We start from the raw sequence: 24,016 nt of genomic DNA, 5'->3' as shown, positions 1-24,016 counted from the left end.
AGAAATATCAGTTTGGAGAATTTGGGATTGCTTCCCTTGAGAGAGGACAAAGCCAGGAGAGGATTTGAAGTAAATTTCAAATCATGGAGGGGCTGGAAGGAGGAGTAGATGGGAGGAACAGTTCCCACTTGTAAAAAGGATTGAGAATAAGAGAGCAAAGATTTAAAGCAATTTGCAGTAGAAGCAAATGCAATAGGAGGAAAAACAAAAAAAAAAAAAAACTTATTTACACAGGGTTGCTAGGACCTGGAATGCATTGTCTGGAAGTGATGCAGGCATGTTTAACTGAGGTATCCAGATGATTATTTGAATAGAAACAAACAGTGTGCAAAGTTACGGAGAAAAGGCAGGAGAATGGCACTAAGTCATAACGTTTATCTACAGAGCCAGTGCAGAGATTACAGTCTGAAAGGCCTTCTTCTGTACCATAAAGATTCCATGAATTTAAATACAAAATTGAATTTATTACAGGATTTCTATTGATGTCCCCAGATTTGCCAGGGCCTCTGGAATACAAGTGGCAGTACCATTGGGATTCTCATGAGACATCAAACATAAATACCATTGCAAACTAGATGGCCCAAATAGCCTGTTTTTATTCTTGTATGCTTGTGTTATTCTATTAGATTGGCACCTGTGCTTATTTTCTCCTCTCAGGGCCAGATCCACTGAGCCCAATTGTAAAAGCCCAACTTCTTACTAAAATGTAATCAGCTAATTCTGCAGGGAATTCTGTTAAAATAAGTGTCAATTGCCTCATCACAGGCATCTAAGTATCCATTTATGTGCAAGACCTAATGCTGATGTACTTGCAGAAGCAATATACCCATTAAAACAGTTTCTGTGAGAGGCCGCTCTCTTTTTTTAATAAAAATGCAAGGTCTCTTTACATTTTTTTGATATCCATACTCAATATTTATTCTCAAGAATCTCCAATGCAGTAACTTGCTGCATCGTCATTGTTCTTCATCACACAGAATGGTTGGGACCTGGAATGCATTTTCTGGAAGTGATGCAGAACATCAGTTAGATGTACAAGTTACAAACTGCAGCACGCAACAGGAGAATTTACATGTCAGAAATACACGAGTAGAGTAAAGAGGCTGCAAAATGCTGGGGCCGGTGCAGAAAGCAGTTGAATCTTTAAATATTTAAAGAACGGACTATATAGGTGATTCATGAAAAAGTCAAGAAAAGGGATATGGAATATGTAATTAGTGCAGCTCATGAGAAGAGGCGTTCCGTGAGCTGAACAGTAATGCCATAACACATTCCGATCAAAAACAATAGGTGACCGAGCCATTTAAACAAAAAAAAAAGTTATACAGCGTGTTTCCGAAAAGGGTGAAGTAAACAATTGTTGACTGGATAAAATATTCTGTCGCTGGTCCAGAGACCTAGGCTAGAAATCTAATCATTTAGAGAGACCATTTACCCCGATTTATATATACAGCATGGTATGGCTACCTCGGATCAGATTATTGTTTTAACAGTTCCCGGAGATTGCATCAACCTGTGGTAAAGGCCAAAGTAAGCTGTTGGATTCCAAACACAGCAAGAAAAAAAATAATGCTGTTAAAGATTTTGTATAATACATGTATAACAAAAAAAATTAGAAAAGGAAACACAGAACTTAAGATCAAAATATTAATAACACATTAAATGATTACCTAAATTCTTTATTATTTGAAATTGCAGAGAGATCCAATTGGATAAGTACACATATCCGATAAGCTGTTAAATAGTTTCTGTATTTGAACAGCTGCAGTCAAATAGGTCCCAGCTCTTTTGTAGTACATAAAGAACAGGTAAAAGAATCATATGAGACTTCTTAAATAAAGTACTTTTAACTCCCCTCCCAAAAAAAAATACACCTTGAAATACTTGATTTTATCTAACCACTGCAAGACAGCAACACAAGGATGGCTATTGTATGGGAAAAACCGAAATAAATATTACGAAATAAATATTACAAAATAAATAGTACAGATGTTTCTGACAATATATCGAATCAGATTTTCTTGGTCATCAAATCAACACTGAGAATATATTATAATTGATAATGTCATAAATGCTATATCACTGTCAAGAGTTAACACTGATGCAACTCATGGTCTATACATAAAGACTAGTGTGACATTTTGCAAAAGGCCTCAGGGTGGCAGGAAAGACATAGAAGTCGAAGTCAAAAGTTGGATGTGGCATTATAGCATGACATACAACCTTAACAGGGGTTGTCCTCCCTGTTTTATCAGTCAGGTCTTTGTTCAGCATATAGTTTCAATGTAAGTTTCAGTTACATATGTCCCAAAGTGACTGTGCAAGCATGCAAAGTGGTTGCCATGGAGACAGATAGCACATTCACTGATGCTGACACCAAACAGCAAAGCATTTTAGTTTTGTGCCATGAGTCAGTAGTGTAGCATAAGGAAGTTTGTCAGCAGGCACAAGAGTAGTCTTACTGTAAAGATTGTGTTTTCTTTTTACAAAGACATTTACTTCTATAAATATCCAATACAAAGTAAGTATTTTCCCTGGGGTTAGTTTAATTGTTGAATATCATAGCACATTACCAATGTCAGAAATGTGTCCACAGTGTATTGCCTGGCATATGAACAAATGTCCTCCCAATCCTCACTGATTCTGTTAATCTTTACAACCTGCAACACAATGTTCATTTATTTCATTAATCCACTGGGTGTGCTTGTGTCCTAGCACATAATAGAAAATATGCTTTCTCCAAAGCAACAACTGCATCATTCAATGCTTGTCGTGTCATGTGAACAGGCATTTTCAAAGACCAAAATTGAAATTTTTTTACTAATCCTGGAATAGATCAAGAGGAAAGAAATGTGCCAATTAGGTAACGCAACTCTGCCGCAAAGAATAGTCGAGCCAATTACTAAAGATTTATTGATGGTGATCTGCTAGATAAATACATGAGGGAGAAAGAAACAGAAGAGTAATGTTGAAGGAGTTCGATGAAAAGGGGTGGGAGCAGTCTCCTGTACTAGATATACACCAACATGAACCTGGCAGGACAAGCGGACTCTTTCTATTCTGGAACTACTATGTAACACCATACACTATCCAATTTAAATCAGAAACTTATTTGGCCAGCAAGGCAATGGCAAACATTCAAAGACGGGCGAACTGCAATGATCATTCATTACTATCTGGAGTAAAAGTAAAGTGGGAAAAAAGATGGCCAAACCATGGCTTACTAAAGGAAATTTAAAAAAGCATCAGATCCAAAGTATAGGCATGCAAATTGAACAGAAAATAAAAGTAACAAACCTATGGAGTGAGGGCAGTTTAGAATTCAGCAAAGGAGGACAAAAGGATTGATTAAGGGACGAGTGAGAATGAGTGTAAGCTTGCAGAGAATATAAAAATTGACTGTAAAAGTTTCTATAGATATAATAAGAAAAAAGATTGGTGAAAACAAATGCAGGTCCCCTACAGTCAAAAACTGTAAGAATTTATAATGGGGAACAAAGAAATGTCTGGCCAACTAAATAGACATAGTAAGAACTGCCAATGCTGGAGTCAGAGATAACACAGAAATGAAGAAAAGAAATGGCATTTCTGAAGAAGGGTCCTGACCCGAAACATCAACTTTCCTGCTCCTCTGATGCTGCCTGGCTTGCTGTGCTCCATGCTGTGCTACCTACGGCCAACTAAATACAAGTTTTGATTCTGCATTCACAAAAGGAGAACACAATAACGTACCAGAAAAGTTGAGGAACACTGGGTTTACAGACAGGGGTGAACTGAAGGAAAATCAGTATTAGTAAGGAAATTGATTGGCATTATGCTTGTGGGTCACTACAATGGAAGGTAGATAGAGGGTCCACTGGAACAGGGAGTACTTTATTTTGTGCCCTCTCAGCTCCACGATCAGTTATAGACTGCCTCCCCTAGCTCGCACATGCATGCGCACCCCTAACAATCATCATTATTATACAAGCATTGTAGCTAACATATGCACGTAGTCAGGAATGTTTATACAAAATAAAAAGCCAGTGGAAAAAGACAACTCCAACGTAGTCTACACTGACATGATCACTCTCTCGGTGGGGGAGTGTTAGGGGAGTGGCAATCCGTCAAAGACTGTCAGGCTTCCAGAAGCTCCTGCTGTTCCGCAGATACGTACCTCTGGCTACTGATGCCTTGTGATACTGATGTTGTCTCGTCCTTAGGCACAGCCAGCCCTGGCTCAGTCAACACTACTGGTCCCTGGTCCCATCTGGACAAACTCAATATTCTGAGGAACTTTGCCCTTGAGCATCCACAACTATTAGTAACATTTGTCACTCTACTGGCCCCTTAAAAAATTGACATGAATCCACTGCCATGATGATTGAGCCTATTCCCATAGATGAGGGGGTGACAACAGTAGCACATTCTCTGCTTAAGCGCAGGATTTACATGATCCAGATTGAGGAGAAAGCAAAGAGTCCACCTCCAGCCACGAGAAGTAGCTCCTGGTTAATTTATTTTCGTTTGCTCCGTGCCAGGGTGTCCTTGTTGGAGCACCTTTTCTCAAGAGGGAAGGGACAATTCTCATTCCCCATATTAAATACCCATTTGATACAAGCAGTTCCCAAATCCCGGAGGCAAGGTCATAGAAAAATCGCCCAGAATTATTTAGACCTTCTTCTCAGGACTAAATCCACCACGAGGCTCACAACTGGGTCACTCCAGGTAACGTTCCACACCTGATCACGGCAAGATGTGTGACTGTATGATGCCACCCCATAAAGCAAGGCACTGTATGCCAACTTCAGGTTGAAGTGAGTCAACACGTCTGGCTTTTTTTAGGGCTTGTTTCACCTCCTGGTAAGCCTCTCACATTCCTGGGTGCATTTCCACAGCTGCCCTTTTCCCAGAAACCAATAGTGGTTTTTGGCATGATTGCCAGATCAGACATGAACTGGTCATAATAATTTACAAGCCCCAAGAATCATCTCAGTTGAGGATCATTCTCTGGTCTAGGGGCCTTCATAATAATCTTCATCTTGGGTGCTTTGTGTATTCCCTTGAAATTAATTACATGGTCCAGGTACTCTAGCGTACTCTCCCTTTATAGTTATGGGTTGTGCTCCTGCAACCTTAAGATTTTCTTCTAGGTTTTTCAGATGCTCTCATTTGGAGGTTCAATCAAACAAAATATGATCCAGATAACATTTGACACATGGCAATTCACTCAAAATTTGGTCAATAGCCCTCTGGCATAGAGCTGCCACTGATATAATGCTAAAAGCAAGACGCTGGAAGCAGAACAGTTCCTCGTATGTCACTATCAGCAGCAATGGCTGAGACTCCTTCACGACCTCCATCTGTAAGCCTGAGACAGATCCATTTTTGAGAATCACTTTCCCCCTGCCAGTTCACTCAACAGGTCCTCAAATGAATGGAATTAGGTATTGATCAACGCACACAGGGCTGGGTTGTTTGTGACCTTGAAGTCACCACAAATCCCCACTGTGCCATCTGTTCCTTAGACTGGAACAATTGGGTGGCCCATTCACTAGTGATTACTGGTTCCGATGTTCAAGTTCACGAGCTGCTCCAGTTCCACCTCCACTTTAGGCTGGATGGCACACAGTACCGGACACACCTTCAGGCTCCTTGGGCAAGCCTCCTGCCTCAACCAAAGTTTAATTTCTACTCCTTTCACCTCAAGGTTCCTTTGAAGACATCTTTATACCTATCCAAAATCCCTTGCAAACTTGTTTGAGTCCACCAGCCTATTAACCATGCCCAATTTAACTATAAATGCCATAATCAGGAGCATCCAAGTAGTGCATGTCTTTCACTATGTACAGAAGCAATTCGGTACACTGGTCCCTTAGCTTTACATGTATCAGTATGTAGCCTTTCAGTGGCACCATTTGTTACATGTGTCTGTTATGTGATCTTGGTAGGCGTCAACGACAATGCCTTTAACTTAGGGAATCAGATACTGTTGCACCCATACCCACATCCATCTCTACTATCTTCCCCTCCAATTTCTGAAGAAACCAGAAATCTTCAGCTTCACCCTGTACCAACAGGAAATTTAACCAAGGCTCTGCCAACTCTAGGCCTTCTGCTTTTCTTGTAGATCTAGCTGACTCCCTGTCTACTTCCTGACTTGCAGCATGTTCCTTATGCCTTTGTCTTCCGAACTCTCACCTTTCGGAAATCCCTTTGCTTGCCTGAATTATACCTGGCAATTTCAGGCAATATGGCCTACTCGCTTACATCTGCAGCACTGGGCTTCTGGAGTCCAACACACCGATTCTTCATGGACACATCCACAGCATTCTACGTTGGTACCACAATCTGCTGATTTTCTGCTACTTTATACACCTGGATGTTGTCACACAATTGTGTTGCTTTGTTGGCAACCAACTCCATCAAGGTAGAATGTCGAAAGCAGCTTTTAATATTAAAGTCTGTCCTTGTCAGTAGCTTCCTTTAGATGACTGTGTTGGAGGCCACAATCCAAACAGTCCTGCAAGGCTTCCTGGAAGGATCATTTGAATTTGCAATATTGACATAACCTCTTTAAGGCAGGCTACGAACTCTTCTTTGTGTACTGGTTTATAAACACAGAAACTTTCCGGTCCATCAGTGACTTTGATGCAAAATTCCTTCCTAACACTTTGCATAGTTCATGATGTGTCTTCTGCACGGGTTTCTCTTGTTTCAGACTCCTGAAAGGTCTCGCTCGCAAATGATAATCAAGAAAACTGATAGCTCCATGTCTTTAGACACTTTGTTTGCCTTTAAATAAACAAACATTTAACAAAATTCACTGTACAGAATCCAACTTTGTTTTTTCATCAAATGATACCACCACTCCAAACTGGTCCGCAGTTTTGTTTTCTTGCCAGCAGGATTCTTTCCCACCATCGGGTCTAGTAGAATGCTCTCAGCCGGAGTCCCCTTGGTAAACGCTGTCTACACTGGACGCACTCTCACTGAACGTGTTAGCATACCTTACTTCAGTGACATCACCCACAGCCTGAATCTCCTTGCAACTGCTCTCCACAACAACTTTGGTAAGCTCCCAGGTGAGTACTCTGCTCTTCAGCCATTAGCTGTGGCCCGAGGCCCCTCACGACTACTGCTCTCAGCTTGCTCCCCAGCACGTACCATTCTTCCCCAACATCGACCTCAGCCCTTTTCCTCTGGCAACAGTTTCCCTCAACATTATCTCCACAACCCATGCCATTTGCAAAGAGGGTGTGACGTGCTGCCTCCTGACAAGCAACAACTGTGTTGGCACACAGTTCTCGGGCCTGATCCTAATCTTGTTGCCACTTACTATGTTGTGGTTCACTAGAACCATAAATAGAATACAAGGTAGATAGAGGGTAAACGTCAACAGGAAATACTTCATTGTGTACTCTCAGCTCACCACTCAGAGTTAGACTGTTTCCCCAGCTATTGCCTCCAGGTCACCTAACCCGCTGTCTTAAAGGGGCAGTGCACATGGAACTACATACATAACAATGGGACTGAAGGCTGATAAATCTCCATGTAAATGTAATCTACATTCCACAGTACTTAAGGGTGTGACCCTAGAAATAGTGCATGCATTGGTGGTCATCTTCTAAGATTCTACAGACTCTGGAATAGTTCCTATAGTTTGGAGGGTAGTTGATTTAATCCCTCTATTTAAGAAGGAAGGTAGAAAGAAAACTGGAAATTGCAGACCAGATCAGTAGTGGGGAAAATACTAAAGTCTATTACAAAAGAATTAGTAGCAGCACACTTGGAAAACAACGGCAAGACTGGACAGAGTCAGCATGGATTTATGAAAGAGAAATCATTCTGGACAAATGGAATTCTTTGAGGAACTAACTGCTAAAGATGTGGAGGTGGGGGAGGTCTAGGCCCGAAACGTCAGCTTTCCTGCTCCTCTGATGCTGCTTGGCCTGCTGTGTTCATCCAGCTGTACACCTTGTTATCTCAGTGAATATAGTTTATTGACTTTCAGAAGGCTATTGACAAAATCCCAAGAGATTGCCATGTTAAAATTAAAGTACTTGGAATTAGGGAAATTGTATCAAAATGAATTGAAAAGTGGTTGACAGACAGGAAACAAGGAGTAGGAATAAATGTTTCCTTTTCCTAGCAGGCAGTGACTAGTGGGGTACCGCAGGGATCAATGCTATTCACAATATAAATTAATGACTTGGACAAGAAAGCTAAATGTAATGTTTCCAAATTTACAGATGCCACAAAGCTGTGTGGGAGGCTATGCTGTGGAGGAGGATGCAGAGATGATTCACAGTAATTTGGACATGTTGAGCTAGTGAGCAAATGCATGGCAGATGCAGTAAAATGTGGAATTAATGTGAGGTTATCCACTTTTGTAGAAAAGACAGGAAGGCAGATTATCTGAATTACTATAATTTAGGGGGTGGGGGGGTTAGTGTGCAATGAGACCTAGGTACCTTTGACAAACAGTTGCTGAAACTAAGCATACAGGTGAACAGATGGTGAAGGCAGTAAATTTATGTTGGTCTTCATAACAAGGTTTGAAAATAGGACCAGGGATGTCTTGCTATAATTATTATAGGACCTTGGTGAGACCATACCTGGAATAGCATGTACGTTTTTGATTTCCTCTGAGGAAGGATGTTCTTGCAATAGAGGAAGTGCAGCGAAGGTTTACCAGACTGGTTCCTCAAATGGCAGGACTGACACAGAAGAAGAGATTGAATCGATTAAGATTACATTCGTTGGGAGTTCAGAAGAATGAGGAGGGATTTGGTAGAAACCTATAAAATGCTAATAGGACTGAACAGGTTAGATGTAGGAAGAATGTTCCCGACGACAGGCGAGTCCAGAACCAGGATCATATTTTAAGCATATGAGGTAAACTAATTAGGACTGAGATGAGGAGAAATTTCTTCAACCAGTTCGTGGTGAGCCTGTGGAATTCACTACTACAGAAAGCAGTCAAGGTCAAAAAAATTGTGATTTCAATAAGGATCTAATACTTTGGGCTAAAAAGGGATCAAAAAAAAAAGGAGAAACACAGAAACAAGCTATTCAGTTGGACGATCATGATGGCAACAGCTTACTCGAAGGGCTAAAGGCCTGCTCCTATTCTAATTTTCTACAGTTATGTGTTTCAAACCATGAGTATTACAGGCAGAAGTGGATTTTATAAAGCTCCTTCTCAAAACCAAACTGTTCTTGTGGCACACTATTAAAAAAAATTAGCAAGTATTTTACAATGGGGCATGGAAGAAAATTCCTGCAGTTTAAGCAGAATGCAACGGCAGTTAGTTGCAGCACAGAAACAGACTACTTTCGAGTGAAACTTTGCAATGTTTTATTTCTGCGATTAATCTCCTCCCATTCTACTTCATCTAATCTGAGCAACGTATCCTCCTCTTCCTTTCTTCTTCATAAAAGCCTTCTTCTTCAGCTCAACCACACAGCTCTCTTATAGTACATTTCACATTCTCAACATCGACTTAAAAAAAAAGCTTCTCCCGAGCACACAACATCCGAGTTTTGGATCCCCAGTAAACAGGAACACTGTATCGGTGTCTATCCTTTCAAACCTTTTAATAGTTTTAGTTTTAAAGACATCCATTAAGACAAGATTCAGCCTTCACTTTTCTTGACAAGTGGTTTCCAATCTTGTTTGGTTGAAGGACCCCTTTTCTTAGGAGAGGCAAATGCCCCAGTGGCATTATTACTGGACTATTAATTCAGAGACCCAGATAATGTCTGGGAACCCACGTTAAAATCCCACCTCAGTAGATGGTGGAATTTGAATTCAATAACGTTCTGGGATGAAAGTCTAATGCCGTTACTTATTACCAGGAAAACCCATCCAGTTTACTAATGTCCTTACGGAAAGAAATTTACTATCTTTAGCTGGTCAGGCCTACGTGTGACTCCAGACCCACAGCAATGTGGTTAATTCCCATAACCCTTGATCCCCTTACCAGTTAAAACTCTTTATAACTCAGCCTTGAATATACTTAATGATCTCAAAAGCCTTCTGCAGAAATGAATTGATCACACTCACCTCCACCTTAAATGGGTGACTCTTACTGAGATCACGTCCTCTGTTCCTAGACGCTTTCATAAGAGTAAATAATCCCTCCGCATCTATCCTGTCAAGCCTCCTAGGAATCTTGTATGTTTCAATAAAAGGTCTCCTCTCAAACTTCTAAACTCCAGCAAGTACAAGCCCAACCTACTCGACTTCTCCTCATAAGAAAATCCCTCTTTCACTCCTCACTCCCTCTGCCTTCAGCATATATACCATCTTTTCCTAGCTACCACCAGTTCTGAGGAAGGGTCACTGGACCGGAACATTAACTCTAGTTTCTCTCCATAGATGCTGCCAGACTTGTTGCATTTCTCAACTACTTTTGATGCCATTTACTTTCTTCAACATCTGTTGCACCTGCATGCTTACTTTCAGCAGCTGGTATATGAGGCCATCAGGACTCATTGCACCTCTCCCTTTCCTAATCTATCACCATTCAAGTAATAATCTGTCTTCCTGCTTCTGCTACCAAAGTGGATAACCTCACATTTATCCACATTATATTCTATATCCAAGCATGTGTCCTGTAATAAGCTTGTCCAAATCACTGAAGCATCTCTGCATCCTCTTCATAATTCACCGTCATCCAGCTTTGAGTCATCTGCAACCTCTGAGACAACACATTTATTCTACATCATTAATATATACTGTGGATAGATAGTGTCCAAGCACTGATACCTACAATACCTCATTAATCACTGCCTACCACTTGGAAAAGACCTGTTTATTCCAACTATTTATTTCCTGTCATCCTACCAGTTCTCTATCCATGTCAGTACACTACCTTAATGCCATGTGCTTTAATTGTACATGCTAATCTGTTATGTGGGGCCTTACTGAAAGCTTTCTGAAAGTCCAAATAAACTATATTTACTGGCTCTCCCTCATCCTCTCTACCAGTTAAATTCTCAAAAAGAATTTCAGTAGGTTTGTCAAGCATGCCATCTGATCTTGTCACTGTTTTCCAAGCGCACTGCTATTAAATATTTTATAATAGACCATAGGATTTATTTGGCTTCCTTTCTCTAATATGGTAATTTCACCTAATTTATCAAACAATCTATCGCCTTCTTGGCACCTTTCATATACCCTCCCATAAATCCCAAATTTTAAAATTACTCAACCACTGGCAGCCATACCGCCAGCTTCCTTCACGAAGCTCTGAAATTCCTTCCCAAACCTAAACACCTCCGTCCTAGGATGATAATACCCCCATGGCTCAGTATCAATTTAAAAAAAAAACACCTGTCAACCTCTTCTTATTGGAAGGGTAAATAATCTGACAACCTCAAATCAAGTGGACTCATCATATTTTTATTACACTAAAATAAGGCACCTTTGATTTTCAAATTCACCCGAGTAACCAAGACAAATTGCTTCAACCAATCAACCTATCACTACTAGTACAAGTGCAACTTGCCCAAAAACTTTAGTATATGAACATATTCCTCAACTTGCATCAATTAAACAATGGATAGATGATATATGAATTAAGATTAAAATTGACAATAAATACTGAAATGTCACCACAATGTTTCCCCTTAACAGATTACAAATGTGATCTGCACAGAAGTCTGAAGACGGTGAGTTGTATTTGCTCTAGATACTAAGATAGAAATCTAATATGATCCACTTAAATTAAAGCTCCACAATGGGGAGTTTAGATAATGAACAGTTTCTAGGCCACACAACCACAATGAAGACCAGAGAATTTAAAAGTATGTTTCAAGGCTTCTGTTGTGCTGCTTGTGTCAGTTCCAAACACAACTGCAACTTAAACAGATAACAAGGTGTAGAGCTGGATGAACACAGCAGGCTAGGCAGCATCAGAGGAGCAGGAAAGCTGATGTTTCGGGTTTGGACGCTTCTTCAGAAATGGGGAAGGGGAAGGGGGCTCTGTAATAGAGAGAGGGGGAGGCGATAATAGAAGGTAGATAGAGGAGCAGATAGGTGGAGAAAAAGACGGACAAGTCAAGGAGGCGGGGATGACACCAGTAAAGGCGAGTGTAGGTAGGGAGTTGGGATGGGGGTTGGTCAGTGAGGGATGGAGGGGCGGATAGGTGGGAGAAAAGACAGACAGGTCAAAGAGGCGGGGATGAGACAGGCTGGTCTTGGGATGAGGTCGGGGGTGGGAAGATTTTGAACCTGTGAAGTCCACATTGAGACCATTGGGATGCAGGGTTCCCAAGCGGAATATGAGGTACTGTTCTTCCAGCCTTCGGGTGGCATCGTTGTGGCACTGGAGGAGGCCCAGGATGGACATGTCGTCCAAGGTGTTTCAAGACCACCGACTCCCACAGCTACCTAGAATACACCTCCTCTCAACCACCCTCCTGCAAGAATGCCATCATCTATTCCCAATTCCTTCGCATCCGCTCCCAAGATGAGACATTCCACTCCTGGACATCCCAGATGTCCCTCATTTTTCAAGGACCGCAATTTCCCCTCCACAGTGGTCGAAAATGCCCTCGACCGCATCTCTCGCATTTCCCACACCTCAGCCCTCCCCGCAATAACAACAAAGACAGAATTCCGCTTGTCCTCACATATCACCCCATCAACCTCTGGATTCAACGCATCATTCTCCGCCACTTCTGCCACCTGCAATCTGACCCCACTACCAAGGGTATATTTCCCTCCCCACCCTTCTCTGCCTTCCGGAGGGACCGCTCTCTCCGTGACTCCCTCATCCGCTCCACACTCCCCACTCGCCCACCACCTCTGGCACTTTTCCCTGCAACTGCAGGAAGTGCTACACCTGCCCCTAAACCTACCCACTCACCTCCATCCCAAGAAAACCTTACACATTAAACAGATGTTCACCTGCACATCTGCTAATGTGGTATACTGTATCCGCTGTTCCGGAGGTGGCCTCTTCTACATCGGGCAAACCAAGCGGAGGCTTGGAGACCACTTTGTGGAGCACCTACACTCAGTTCGTGACAAATGACAACACCTCCCAGTTGCAAACCACTTCAACTACCCCTCCCACTCCTTGGATAGGATGTCCATCCTGGGCCTCCTCCAGTGCCACAACGATGCCACCTCAAGGCTGGAAGAACTGCACCTCATAGTCCACTTGGGAACCCTGCATCCCAATGGTCTCAATGTGGACTTCACAAGCTTCAAAATCTCCCCAACCCCGACCTCATCCCAAGACCAGCCTGTCTCATCCACACCTCTTTGACCTGTCTTTTCTCCCACCTATCCACTCCTCCCTCCCTCACTGACCAACCCCCATCCCAACTCCCTACCTACACTCACCTTTACTGGTGTCATCCCTGCCTCCTTGAGCTGTCCGTCTTCTCTCCACCTATCTGCTCCTCTATCCACCTTCTATCACCGCCTCCCCCTCTCTCTATTTATTGCAGAGCCTCCTTCCCCTCCCCCATTTCTGAAGAAGAGTCCAGACACAAAACGTCAGCTTTCCTGCTCCTCTGATGCTGCCTGGCCTGCCGTGTTCATCCAGCTCTACACCTTGTTATCTCAGACTTCAGCATCAGCAGTTCCTACTATCTCTGCAACTTAAACAGGTAGTGCACTGTGAAATGCATTAAAATAAAATTTAGAATAAGTTCATTCTCTTGCAAAACTGGCACTCTCGTAATGGTCTTTTAGCCCTGCTAGCTTGAAAGTTCTTTCTTCTGTCAAGGCAGGGTTCTCTTGCACCTGACTGATGCGAGAGTGTGAGTCCGCACTAGCTAACAATCTGCAATGACTCAATGCTATTGCACCTTGCCAACTCTCCTAAAATGACCATTCTGTGCATGCAATCCCAATTAGAATATCAATTAGCTCGTCAAACATGAAAGAAATGACAAAGCTCAAACACAGTCCCACTTTTTATCCACTTTTCATCAGGATTGACAAAGAATTAAAATATAGCAGCACTGAATCAGATCAATTTAGTTTATGCATAGTGTAATCTCAAGCTCCATCTGCTGAAATTTTGTTTCTATTTAGAAAATTTTTATGCTCAATTTGGCCTTCTTTTCAAGAGCATTGCTAAAGGCACTGGAATTGAACCTTTGTGGGCTCCCTGGAACTAGTTTCTTTTTTTCAATAAGGCAGAATAAAATGTTATGCAAAGCAAAACTTGGAACCCCAATAAATCTCAACAAAGTTTATTCCAAAGAAAAGAATAATGCATCACCTCACAGAGATTGAGGAAGGAGCTCAATACAGTTGGAAATTACCTTTAGGAAAGCTGTCATTTTTCATTTTATCCCCCCACCCCCCAAACTGATCAGTGCCTACTTTTAAACTTATACAAGGAAAACTACACAAGCAAGTTGGTTGCAAATCATTCAACAGCAGGCGTTTGGTCCATCAAATTAAGTCTTACTCCAGGTTTCTTGCTCTCGTCTTTGTAAACTGATTTAAGAGAAGTTTCTTTGACATGCTTCAGACTCCTTCAAATGAAATAAGATGCTCAACACTTTGTTTGGGTGGCTGGGATGCCTTAAAAAGGACCTGGTTTATTTAGCTGTAGGCTGGCCAAGACCCTGTAGTCCACAGACAAATTCCACAGGATGAGCTGCAAATTCTACCTATGAGGCACAATCTGATGTTTTACCGTTCTTGGAAAAGTATGTATTGCCCACCTACAACAACAACCTCTGCTCTGATCTTAACAGGTGATGAGAAAGCACGAATCATTAATAAGGCAGCTGCAACACAATTTAGCTTGAACACTTCCTTAACCTCAACATTTGCTCCACAGAATTTGCACTCCAGGGTAGGATGCTGGAACAAGTTTGTCAGAATTCTGTGCCTACTTCACGATGACATGGCAGGGCACATCTATTTCTGTAGCCATTTTCTATTACCTTTGCAATAACCAGTGACACAAAGCAAGAATGCATCATGGCTCCTTAACGTTTTGCACTCTTTGCTGAAATGCATAAGGAAGTCAAAGTTAATATCTCCAGGTCTAACTTCAGATTTCATTAAAGAAAACTCTTCAATTTCTCCAGAATGCAAACGTTAGTTGGCAGTATAAACCATTCAAAGAATGGCAGTATTAAAAAAGGTGGTAGTGTTGGGTGTCTTGGAAAACATTAAAGTAGATAAGTCTCTGGGGTCTCATGCAATCTATCCCAAGATACTGAAAGAGGCAAGGGGGGAGATTGCTAGGGCCTTGGCAGAGATCTTTGTATCACTTTTAGCCACAAGTGAAGTCCCAGAAGACTGGAGAATGGTCAACGTTGTTCATTTCTTTGAGAATGGCAAAAGGGATCATCAAGGAAATTATAAGTCAGTGAGGCTTACATTAGTGGTAGGCAAATCATTGCAGAAGATAATTAGGGTCAGAATTTAATTGCTTTTGGATTAGAATGGAATTATTAAAGCTAATCAACATGGCTTTCTGCAGGGATAGTCTTATCTCACAAACTTGATTGAGTTTTTTTTGAGGAAGTGACGAAGGTGTTTGATGAGGACAGTGCTGGGGATGTTGCCTACATGGATTTTACTAAAGCAATCGATAAGGTGCCTCAGGTTAGGCTATTTCCAGAGATAAAGTTACATGGGATCCATGGCGAGTTGGTAAGTTGGATACAAAACCAGCTTGATCATAGAGGCAGACAGTAGTTGCGGGAGGGTTTTTTTTTCCAATTGGAAAACTGTGACCAGTGGAAGGATTAGTGCTGGAACCTCTACTGTTTGTAATATATATGCAAATGTAGGTGGCCTGAATAGTATGTTTACAGTGAACACAAAAATTGTTGGAGTTATGGATAGTGAGGACGGTTGTCAATGAAACTGCAGAATACAGATCAGTCGTAAACTTGGGCAGAGAAATGGCAGATGGAGTTTAATCTGGGCAAGTTCAGGTGATGCATTTTGGGAGCTCAAATCCAAGAGAAAACATGCAAAGGAATCTTGTGGTGTAAGTCTATAGCTCCCTGAAAGTGGCAACACAAGTTGAGAAGGTAGTAAAGAAAGCACATGGCGTGCTTGCCTTTTTTGGTCAGGGCACTGAGTATAAAATTTAGCAAGTCATGTTGCAGCTGTATAAAAAAAAACTTTAGTTAGGCCACATTTGGACTGGTGTGCGCAGTTCTGGTCACCACACTATAGAAAGGATGTGGAGGCTTTAGAGAGGATGCAAAAGAGGTTTACCAAGATGTTACCTGGTTTGGAGTGTATTAACTATAAGGAGATATCGGATAAACTTGGTTTGTTTTCACTAGAGCAGAGTATCGGAGGCGGAGGGGCTACCTGACACAAGTATATAAAATTGTGAAAGGTGTATACAGAGTGGATAGTTGTCTTTTTCCCCCAAGGTGGAAATGTCAAATACTATGGGGCATATGTTTACGGCGAGAGAAAAGTTTAAAGGAGATGTGAGAGACAAGTTTTTTTTAAAAGAAACCACAGAGGGTGGAAGGTACCTAGAAAACACTGCCGAGGAGATGGTAGAAGCAGATACAATAGCAACGTTTAAGATGCATTTAGACAGACAGGAATAAAAGGATATCGTGCAGGTACAGCGGATTAGTTTAGAATTCTATCACAGTCAGCACAGACTTGGTGGGCCAAGGGCCTGATCCTGTGCTGTCCTATTCAATGTTCAAATTCAGAAACAGCCTCAAGTCCAAACATTAATCAGTAAACCCTCTTCTTCCTCACCCTACCCCCCAACCAATAATCTAGTCCATGATTTGTTTTACTTCATATATACTTCCTAAATTTCTCATTATCTGCTGCTCCCTGAACTTTAATTCTGTATGCTTTGGAGTCAGCATTGCCTAGGGTAGTCAACCAATTTAGTACTTCATGGAGAGGCTGGCTCTAGGTGTTATTCAAGAGCTGGATGCATACATGCATGATCTAACTGTCCAATATTCCAACTGTGTACAATTTTAAAATCAAATTACCTGCATTATTTTGTTTTCCCACTTCCAGCTATGGAAGGATCATCTATCTATTCCAGATTTTAAACTACCAGCAGTTGACAGGTTGAGTTGACCACTTGAGCCAATCTTTGACCTTTTGCTGTACTCAAGTCATTTCAGGGAAAGAAAATGATATCAAGATAATCTGATTGCAAAGGTCTAAAGGTCTGCAGCTGCGTAATGAAAAATGCAGGATTGCTGGTCTCCACCCCCAAACCACACTGGCATGAAACAACAGACAGGCCATACAAGCCCCATGCCTTTTAGACTCTCAAATCTCAGAAATTGTGGCATCAGCCAAAATGATTTAAAGCACCAATTATTACGGGTTAGAGATTATTGCTTCAACCAGTATGAATGTCAAGACTTAACAATTAAACGCACAAGGAAGCACAAATGAAAATCATGGAATATAGAGTAAAACAATTTAGAAGGTAAAGTAACGGTACCCTTTATAAGTGAGACCTTAGCGTCACTTAGTTGGAACATCGAGAAATTACAAGGTAATCTAGTAATAATAGTGTCTGAGAACGACAATGTGATCGAACACAACACGCCTGACTCAGCAGGCAAACATCACCTCTTCCAGATTGCAACACCCCTGAGCTTACAAAACAATTTAAAATCTAACACAAGTTTCCGAACAGCACAAAATTAAAATGCTGCCATTACCCTTATCATTGCTTTGAAGGGGGTGGGTGAGGGAATGAAGCAAAATCCCAAAGCACCATGTCCAAAAAAAACATAAAGGGGTGGGGGGAGGGAGAAGAGAAATCGCTACACGGAAACAGTAATGAGTCTTTAGCACCAGCACGCATCACTACCTTTCATGTTTACCAACAACAGCGAACACAACAAAAGGTATACCTAACAACTTTTGCAACATGCAACCCTCCGTCTCTATCCACCCACCTGTGTCCAATTTATAGTCGTTTCACTGAGTAGGTGGTAAGATTGAATGTGTGTGTGGGGTGGGGGGGGTGGTGTGGGATGTTATTACAGTCATATGTTTAATCCTGATTTGGGGAAGGGAATGGGCACCACATCGCCGCCGCTTTTAATATGCCACAGGGCCATCAGCGACACCCCTCCCCCCCTTCACGGACTGCCTTACCTGGCGACCGTTGCACCGATGGGCTCGCGCTCTCCTCCAACCGCAGCTGCAGTCCCGCGCGCTGCCGCCGGCTCGCTCCCGTTCTCCTTGACGACCAGGGTGTTTGGGGGAGGGGAAGGAGGAGGAGGAGGAGGAGGAGGTGGAGGTGGGGGGCGGGAAGCCTGGAAACCGCCGTTGCCTCTGATTGACATGCGACGCTGACCAACCACAGCCCGCGGTGGCAGAAAGGCGGGGTCGGCGGGCGACCGATGAGGGTGGTTGGGTTGGTGGGCGGGTAGGAGGGGTTGGGGACGGAGAGGGACGGAGCCGCCAGGTGGAAGGCGGGTCAAGGTGCGAAGGTTTCAGGTGGGCAACCAACCCAGATCCAGGCATCATTGCCTGCAAACCCAGCCACCTGAAATCCAAGGGGTCGTCCGCTTCTTTGCATTTTCGAAAAGTTACCATTTAACAGGAGATGTTTAAATTTAGCATTTTTTTTTACTATTTCACCCTTCCCTGCCCATGTATACTTCTACTTTCACCACCCACCCCCAACCATTGCGACCACATCAATGAATTTTGCAAATGACAAATAAATCGAGGCAAAGAATGAATGGGACAGATTGCTATGCCTCTCGTTCACCAGCCACACCAGTCCTCCTGCTTTCTTTACCGATTTTCATTCAATCCTTTCATTGAAACGAGAATGCACCGGCCCGAGGAAATAACGTGCTTGAAAAAAATGAAAATTAACCTCGATTTATTACGCGGATTCCTTTGTTTCCAAAGGTCGGTTTCTGCTTTTGATAAGCCTGGGAATCGCATACTATCAGAAAAGGTGGCCGATTGTTCGGAAACGTGAAAAGAGAATGTAACACACTCGTCCCTGACCATTCATTCCTGTGAGGTTTGCCAACACCTTCGTCGCTGATCTACATTTTTTTTTGGATTACCAACCTGCAGCACTGAAGCGGTACAGTTCCAGGCGTTCTCACTTCTAATCCAGCCTCTACAGTAAACGGTACCGCAAGATCGGAACTGAGTAACAACTGGGCCAGTGGCAGGTGAACGAACACCCCGAGAAAACTACGACCTCCTCCTGACTAGAAATATGTGTTGCAATCCAAAAATAAATTTGCATGTAAAAAGGGACGTTAAGCGTGGGATGGGGGGTTAAATTAGATATTTTTTACAAAGCTAGTCGAGAGCTGCCGACGTTTCCGTTCAAGGTGGAAATTAGATTAGAGTGCTACCCCAGAGACACAACGCTTTAAATATCATTTCACAGATATTTACAAGTAATGTGCCAATGGAAACAGCGTTCTGAAACTAACAAGAGAAACCAAAAACAGAGAAACTGGCTAAGCGGCACCTTTTGTTTGTTTCGATTACACAACCGGCAATTTCATCAACAATTATTCATCCAGCTTCTTATAGCTAACTAGTCCTGATACAATACAGCGGCCTCAGACCCACATATCTGACTGACATCTGTTCATCCACTCAATCCTTCTGAAGCTTGCTGTACTGAATAAACTGATTTTACCCACTCCCAACCCCCATTCGATTTGTAACTAGTGTCATTCAACGCGCAACTACGATCTCTTACAGCGCCGACCATTCAAAGCTTTTATTTAAAGGCTGACCGCCGAATCATATAACAAAAAAAAATCACATATCTTGGATCTGGATTTTAAAAAAACGATGCAGACCATCTGCTACTTTCTCTGACAGCTCACAACCCGAGAGAAGGATCCTTTCAAGCTGAGCACAAAGTTTTAGAGCCGTGAACAGACGAGTTTCTTTTACATTCTCAAATGCTCACCCACGTCCTGCCTGAATGGTAGAAAAAAGTAAAACTCTGTGTGAGACTCGGTGCCACCATCGAAGGCGGTGCAGTCAACAAAAGTGGGTGGCGGGGGAAGCTCCAGCTCCTTCACATACCGTGTGCTCTTTCCCTTTTCGCTACTTAAAAAACTCAATTTGCTTACCCGGCTTTTATTTTCCCACCATCGGTGAAGGAATCCCGGATCCGGGACTGGAGGTGGTGTCTTAGTTCCCAGGCGGTGAGCTAAGATTGCTGTTGTCCCAGTCAGAGGCAGCAGCAGGCTCTCTTGGGTCTGCCGTTCAAATGGATGCGTGTACTGCTTCCCTCAAACCACCACTGCCCCAGCCCCCGACTGCAGTTGGAAGTTGTTGAAAAAAAAAGTTCAGTCCAATCCACTTCCAAACGTCTGAGGTCACTGCGGCAAAACGTCGCGATACTGAACTGCAGGAGAGGAGATGGAGACTTGGCTGTGTTGATCCTTGGGAACTGCAGGCTTATTGGGCCCGAGACGGAAAGCGTTCATGCTTGGCACTTTCTCAGCAAGTGCCTGAGGAACTGGTGGCCAAGTCAACGAACCCAGAAATCTGTGTGTGTGTGTTTTGCAAACAGGGGGTCGAGACGCTTTGGAGAGGAAGCATGCTTAGTCTTTGTATTATTTCCATTTGTAGAATAATCAGTTCATAAACGTCGGGAGAGGAGACGGTAATCGGGCAAAATTATTTATTAATTGATTATTTATTTAATTTTATTAATGTAAATACGATCAACGAGGTCAGATATTGCCATGAGCACGAGAAAGCACTTTTAGCAACAGCGGAATACCGGAATTCTGAAATGAAATCTGAAAACGATGGAAATATTCGGCGGCCCAGGCAGCATCTGTGAAAGAAAATGAAAGTTTCAGGCGAAAGCAATTTAGAAATGTGATAGTTTATGTGCAAGTGAAAGGGGGAGGGGGAAGGAGAACAATTAAGTCTTTTGTCACTTAATGCGCCACTCATCCTATCACAAACCTTCCCTTTTTTCTCTTCCTCCTCTTCGCTTGCTTAGACAGGAAACTAGCGCAATCTTCAGATATGATGCTCCAAAAATGTTGTTTTTTAATGGAGACCTTCTTTAATACTGCAGTTTTAAAGGTGAACTTTATATCTAATTACCATCTCGCCAGCTCAGTTGACCCTCTCCTGAACTCTGTGACTTAAACTTGTATGTATTCCATAACACCACCACCAACTCTCGAACCTTTCAGGTAGTCATTTAAGGTACCCTAGATAGCCAGTGTCAAACTAAAAGATCTGTGGTGATATTATGTCTCAAAACATCCTAATGCACTTCAAGTGCAATTAATTATTTTGAAATACTAGTACTGTGTAGACAAATTCAGCAATCATTTCATGCACACGCAACAGTTCGGTTACTTTTGGTACTGGTTAAGTAAGAAATATTGTTGAAGACAACAGCAAAAGACAGTACTCTTTAAATATAATTTAATGGTGAACTGAATGTCTACCCAGATAATGTAATTAAATCCTGTGGCTTTATTATCATTCAGTGGTTTACCAAAGCATTTTTGACTAAATTATCAACTGAATCAAATAGTCTGCCACTCGGATGCAAGCTAGTTTTATACTTGTCTTACATGGTTGTTAGCTGTGCAACTATGGTTGGCATCAGAACTAAACCCAAAGCTGACATTTTTAAAAATGCACTTTCCAAGAATCTATATGATAGACTTACACTTCAAAGATTAGTTCACTCGGACGGATTAAACATTCTCGGGTTGTATCCCCTGGAAATTAGGGCAGTTAAGGGGGAATTTGATTTAAGTTTTCAAGACATTTCAGGGAATTAATAGAGTATGATGAGAAAGTGGCTGAAGTATCAAGAATCATCCAGTGCAGAAGAAGCCCTTCACCCCACTGAGGCTGTATCAACACGTGAGAAACCATGTAAATAGGATTACATTTACCAGCACTTGGCCTGTAGACTTGAATGTTATGACATGCCATAGAGTCATAGAGATGTACAGCATAGAAACAGACTCTTTGGTCCAACTCATCCATGCTGACCAGATGTCCTAAATTAATCTAGTCCCATTAATCTAGCCAGTATTTGGCCCTTCCTATTCACATACTCATCCAGATGGCTTTTAAATGTTGTAATTGTTCCAGGCTCCGGCATCTCCTCTAGCAGCTCATTCCATATATGCACCACCCTCTGGATGAAAAATTTACCCCTTAGGCCCCTTTTAAATATTTCTCCTCTCATCTTAAACCGATACCCTCTAGTTTTGGACTCCCCCACCCCAGGGAAAAGACCTTGGCTGTTCACCCTATCCATGCCCCTCATGATTTTATAAACTTTAATAAGGTCACCCCTCACCTCTGACTCGAGGGAAAATAGCCACAACCTATTCAGCCTCTCCCTATAGATCAAACCCTCCTTGGCAACATCCTTGTAAATTTTTTCTGAACCTTTTCAGGTTTCACAACATCTTTCCTATAGCAGGGAGACCAGAATTGCATGCAGTATTCCAAAAGTGACCTAACCAATTTTCTATATAGCTGTAACATGACCTCCCAACTCCTGTACTCAATACAATGACCAATAAAGGCAAATGTACCAAACGCCTTCTTCATCACCACGTCTACCTGTGCCTCCACTTCCAAGGAACTATGAACCTGCATCCCAATGTCTCTATGTTTGGCAACACTCCCCAGGACCTTACCGTTAAGTGTAAAGGTCCTGCCCTGATTTGCCCTACCAAAATGCAGCGCGTCACATTTATCTAAATTAAATTCCAACTGTCACTCCTTGGTGCATTTGCCCATCTGATCAAGGTCCTGTTGTACTCTGAGGTAACTTTCTTTGCTGTCCACTATACTTCCAATTTTGGTGTCATCTACAAACTTACTAACCATGCCTCCTGTATTCACATTAAAATCATTTATGTAAGTGCTCATCCAGATACCTTTTAAAGGATGTGAGGCCATTCACCTCTACCACCCTCCCAGGCAATGCATTTCAGACCATCACCACCTTCTGGGTAAAAAAGGTTTTCCTCACACACACCCCAAACCTCCTGTCCCTCACCTTGAACCTGTGTCCCTTTGTGACTGACGCTTTAACTAGGGGAAAAGCTGCTCCTGATCCACTCTCTTCGTAAACGTATACACCTCAATCAGATCGCCCCTCAGTTTCCTCTTCTCCACTGAAAACAAACCAAGCCTATCCAACCTTTCCTATTAACTTAAATTTTCCATCCCATGGTGAATCTCCTGTGCACCCCTCCAGGGCAATCACATTTTTCCTGTATTGTGGTGACCAGAACTGCATATCGTACTCTATGGTCTCACCTAAGTTCTATATAAGTTCTTCAATATGACTTCACTGCTTTTGTAATCTATGCCTCAATTGATAAAGGCAAGTGTCCTCTATATCTTCTTCACCACCCTACTAAAATGCCCTTCTGCCTTCAGAAAGCTATGGACAAACATTCCAATGTCCCTTTATTCCACAGAAATTCCCAGAGTCATGCCATCCATTGAATACTTCCTTGTCCAGGACTAATACATGGCTTTAAAGTTAGAATTGGGACCTACTGGAGAAAAATAGGAAATATTTCTACACATAGAGGGTATTGAAAGTTTGAATTCTGTCCTGCAAATGGTAAATGATGATAGATCCATTGTTAAAGTTAAATCTGAGATTGATACATTTTGCTAACTAAAAGTATTGAGTGATACAGGGCTAAGGCAGGCAGAAGAAGTTAGGGGGCAAAATAGATCTCCTACTAATTGGCAGAATAAGCTCAAGGAACTAAATGGCTGACTTGTTCCTATGTTCCTCAATGAAAACATTCACTAGCCCAGGAAGACTGACGCAAAATGTATGACCCCAACTGAGATTGATAACTCAACTTAGACCAGAGAGTGAAACCTTCTTGTCTGTACTCTTCCATACCAAGCAAGGAAACAAACACTAGATAATTCTATGCAAAGTTTAGTATGTTTGCCATCTGCTAGTGTACTGTGTGTTACTGATACATGGTGTTCACACAGAAGGATTATAAAATATAATTCCTTGAAATATATTGACAAATAAATTGCCCTTAATTTGTC

General features: G+C 42.2%; 1 protein-coding gene across 10 annotated transcripts in view; it reads right to left on the bottom strand.

Annotated features, from left to right (window-relative positions):
- Positions 1–20,276, bottom strand: part of sipa1l1 (signal-induced proliferation-associated 1 like 1) — a 344,983-nt gene extending 324,707 nt beyond the window's left edge. For 3 of the 10 annotated variants that reach the window (XM_020524245.2, XM_048600181.1, XM_048600185.1), the window contains exon 1: positions 20,059–20,276. The gene's annotated coding sequence lies outside the window, so the exon portion shown is untranslated. Of the gene's footprint in view, positions 1–17,798; positions 17,866–18,088; positions 18,187–19,024; positions 19,073–20,058 lie in introns of those variants that run through there. The other 7 variants (XM_048600183.1, XM_048600180.1, XM_048600188.1 and 4 more) reach the window with 5 other exon arrangements.
- Positions 20,277–24,016: the final 3,740 nt, after the last annotated feature.

The sequence above is a fragment of the Rhincodon typus genome, chromosome 8 (genome assembly GCF_021869965.1).
Source record: "Rhincodon typus isolate 14 chromosome 8, sRhiTyp1.1, whole genome shotgun sequence".
NCBI classification, from domain to species: Eukaryota; Metazoa; Chordata; class Chondrichthyes; order Orectolobiformes; family Rhincodontidae; genus Rhincodon; species Rhincodon typus.
The sequence above is the reverse complement of the archived record's forward strand: the minus strand, read 5'-3'. Positions and strand labels throughout refer to the sequence as shown.